The sequence below is a fragment of the Condylura cristata genome, unplaced genomic scaffold (genome assembly GCF_000260355.1).
Source record: "Condylura cristata isolate star-nosed mole 26May11 unplaced genomic scaffold, ConCri1.0 scaffold00018, whole genome shotgun sequence".
Lineage (NCBI taxonomy): Eukaryota > Metazoa > Chordata > Mammalia > Eulipotyphla > Talpidae > Condylura > Condylura cristata.
The window spans coordinates 1,829,462-1,833,790 of NW_004567119.1; positions in this window are offsets into that span (position 1 = coordinate 1,829,462).

The window sequence follows — 4,329 nt, forward strand, 5'->3', positions numbered from 1 at the left end:
CGGGCGGGTCAGGAGAGGTCTGCCAGGCCCTGGGGTCACCTCCGGGGCAGGCGGGGATCGAACTCATGCTGAAGTGGTTTCAGCTTCTAAGTGTTATGCTTTAACTCGCTGTGCCACCAGGGAGGGCTTTTTTTTTTTTTTTTAATTACCCATTAACTAGTGGGTAATGCCCACTAGTCAGTGCATCTTCTCTAATGCCGTCTTCATTTCAATGTTATTCAGGCTTGTTCTGTTTCGTTTTGAACTGTACTCCACAGGCATCATCGCAATTGAGAACTGAATGTTCCGCCTTCACTTTGGAAACTTGAGTGGATTTCAGAATCAGTTCAACATGACACTATCAGAAACTATTGATGATGACAATATTCTTCAGTCTCAGGCTCTTGACCTTCCTCTGTATTTCCTTTATATACACTCTAGATAGTTTTAGCTGTATCGTAGTGATGGTTATTGCTGCTGAGATTCCTTGTTCTGTTAAGTTGGGTTCCTAGGAAGGAATCTGGTATTTTAGAATGTGCTGTGCTGGAAATCATACCCTAGGGATCACTAGATTGAAGAATCTCTTGAGTCTTACAAATTGCTGCCACCAAAGGTCTAGTGAGATAGTCTGTCTTTTATAGTAATAAAGAGTTTTCCACAAGGAAAATTCTAGACTCAGATGACATCATTAGGAATTCAGCTAAACATTAAAGAAATAAATAATATAAATCCTATATGAGCCCCTATGGAAAACTGAATATGGTATAACACGTTAGCTAATTCTTTAATGCCAGTAAAATCATGACACATCAAAACCAAAGTATACACTCTAGAAAATAAAAACTATAACTCAGTATCCCACAGAAAACAAGATAAATCAATATTCTAGAATTCTACCAAATCGAATCTATCTATCTATCTATCTATCTATCTATCTATCTATCTATACACACACACCCACACAATGTTCAGTTTATCCAGGTTGATTTTATAAAGTCACTTGATTATGTCAATTTTTTTTTACATTACAAAAATATGACCATTTCAATAAATGCAGATAAAACACTTTGCAATCTCTTACATTCATTTCTAACAGAAATTCTTATAATAGTGAGAATACATTAAGAATATTAAAAGAGATAGTCTTCCTAAACTTGATAAAAAAATCTACAAAAACTAACTTTGTGCCCAGCGGCAACAATTCTTTTTTTTATTTTTATTTTTATTTATTTGTGCATACAGAACAGGGGTTCAGGCCAGAGGTGCACGGGTGATAGGAGGCGTCACCAGAGACAGAGTGGGGAGCAGAACAGGCAGGTTGACAAAGTGACTGCCGAGGGAGCAGCAGGCACGCAGCAGGGGCCACACCATGTAGGCATCTCCCTGGCGGGGGTCGAACTCGAGCGGAGGCAGCTTTTAAACTGCTGTGCTACCAGGGAGAGCTGCAATGGCGACAATTATTTATTCTCGGTTTTTGGCAGCAAGCTAAGCCGTTCACTCGCATCACTCCTGGTTCTTTCTGCACTGGAAATCCTAATCAGTACAATAAATAAAAGAAAAGTAAAGAGACATCAAAAACGGTAAATAGTATTTCTTTATGATCATCTACAGAGTTATTTGCTTATCACATGACTATCCATTTAGTAGAGTCTGCCAAACTCACTAAAACTATTTAAATGAATTGAACACTAAAATGAATAAATAAATGAAGAAAATAATTTATATAAAACAAAATAATCTGCATTGGGCTATCAGAGAACTAAATAAAGAAGCAAAGCATGTTTATGAATCAAAAGTCTTAATAATATTGAAGACGATTGTGTTCAGATTGACATACAGGTAAGAAGGAATTCCAATAGAAATCTCAGTAGGGACTATATGAGAATTGAAAATTTGATTTTAAAATCTAGTTGAAAATGCAAGAAACTGTATTATCCAATACCAATCGAAAAATACGTGTGAGACTACCCTTCTGCAAGACCACTTTATAAGCTTCTTTAAGGCTAAAATAATCAACATATTGAGCACAAATTCAAACAGATAAAGATCAGGAGTTGTGAGATAGTTGCAAAGGCATTTCACTGGAAAATTATAGACTTTACAAAAATGATGCTAATAGTTGTATAGCAATATACTAAAAATTTACATAGAGCCATTCCTAAATTATGTCAAAATGAACAGATATCTAAATGTAAATCCTAAAACTGTAAAAATTCTAGAAGCTTTCATAAGGGGAAAATCTTTGTTACCATGGATTAGACTAATATTTCACAGGTTAAAGCAAAAACATATTCCATAAAAATAAAATTGATTAATTGGGCTTTATCAAAATTAAAAATCTGTTTTTCTATCCGCTGGTAGGAAATGAAAGGACAGTAAACAGTTTGGGGGGGAACACTGAACATCACTAATTTATATGATAAATGTCTTGTATGCAGAATATGTAAAGGACTCACACATCCAACAATAAGAAAACAAACCATAAAGTCAATTTAGAATGGGGAAGAAATTCAAACAGTTAACATAAAGATAAACAATAAATATGTGCGTGAAAGATGATCGAGTTCAGTGCTTATTAAGGAAAAGCAAGTTAAAGGAAATACCACTACACATTTCGCAGGATGGCTAAACTTTAAAAAGTCCAAGATCGGGCCCTTCCCGGTGGTGCAATGGGTTAGGACACAGCCCTGCAAGCTAGGCACAGCCACTTCAGTGTGAATTTGATCTCCAGCCCTGGAGGTGACCCCACATGGCGAGGCAGACCTCTCCTGTCTTGCCCGCTGCTCCCCTCAGCAGTGTACTTCTTCCATCTGCCTGCCTGCCCCTCAGCGGGACCCCTGCTCGTCTGTCCTTACCCCAGTTCTGTATGCATAAATAATTACCATTTTTTTTTAAATGACCAAGATTACCAAGGTTGGTGAGAATGTGAAGACACTATAGAATCCTTATCCACTGAAACAACCCCTTAGGGAGACAGCCTGCCATTTGCTTTTGCAACCGAAACCAAACACCTAACTAAGACCTAATTAAAATCCAGCCACTCTACCCAGTATACATTTACAAGGTAAATCAGCATATTTCCAAATGTAGGTCTGAGTATTTTTAGAAAGCTGCATTTGTAGTAATGCAGCTTTCTAAAAATAATAAAAGTATTCATTAAGAGTTTAATGGATAAACAAACCAGTGTATTATTACATTGGAATGTTACACAAGAATAAAAATAAATACATCATATATGGGTGGAATCTCAAAATATTTTGGCTTTAAGAAGTCTCATAGACCATTAAAAGAATGGACTCTGCATAATTTTATCTCTATGAAGTTTTAAAATGTGTAAATGATCTAAATAGATACAGAAAGCAGATCTCTGGATGTCTGGAAATGGGGAAAGGAGGGAATAGAGAGCAGGAAAGAAACCCAAAAGGCATAAGAAACTTTGGCGACAGTCAGTTTATCTTGTAGTAAGTGCTGAAGCATTTACATGTGGCAAAGCTTTAATCATCCACTCTTATATGTAATTGATTATATATTAGTTATTCTGCAGTAGTGCTCTTAGAAAATTTTAAGTTTGTTTGCACTAATTGGGTGTTAGTTTATAATAAGGTAGTGGGACATTTTGGCTGCAGTACCTGAAGTTACCCTGCCCTCCCGTTATATCAAATCCTAAATGAACTCCCCAGATTGACGTTTCAAATCACAGTGACTAAAAACAAAACAAAACAAAAACGGTACAACCTGATGATTTAATAATGGCAATTGTTAACAATATCACATCCTACATCCTCTGTATCCTGCATCTTCATCTTATTTCTTATGCACTAACAAAGTAATCTAACAGCGGTGCACATTTGCCTTAGGTAATCTTGGATAGTCATGTGGGAGCCAGAAGGTTTTGTTTTTTTCTTTTTTTCCCCCACAGTTCTGCTTTTAAAAGGAAATATTCATTCCCAAAGGGAATTGAGTGTCCTGCCTGTATTATTTCCAGAGTCTGCCCTACAGAATCTTGGCCTCTCTCTTCCAAATATAATGCATGCATGCTCTGAAAGGGAAGTGAGAAAAATGATATTTTTAAATTGTGTTTCTTTTGTTCATCAGTCATCTGTAGGTGTGTCACTTCTTAAAGAAAAATATTTACGTATGCATACAGAACTGGGGTACAGAGGTGCAGGAGTGGTGAGAGGCTTCCCCAGAGACAGAGTGGGGAGCAGAACAGGCCGATGGACAAAGTAGCAGAGCAGCAGCCGGGCCAGGAGAGGTCTGCCGCGCCCTGTGGGTCACCTGGGGCGGGGATCCAACTCTCACTGAGGGCTGCACCAGCTTGCAGTGCTGGCTTTAACCTGTGAGCCACGG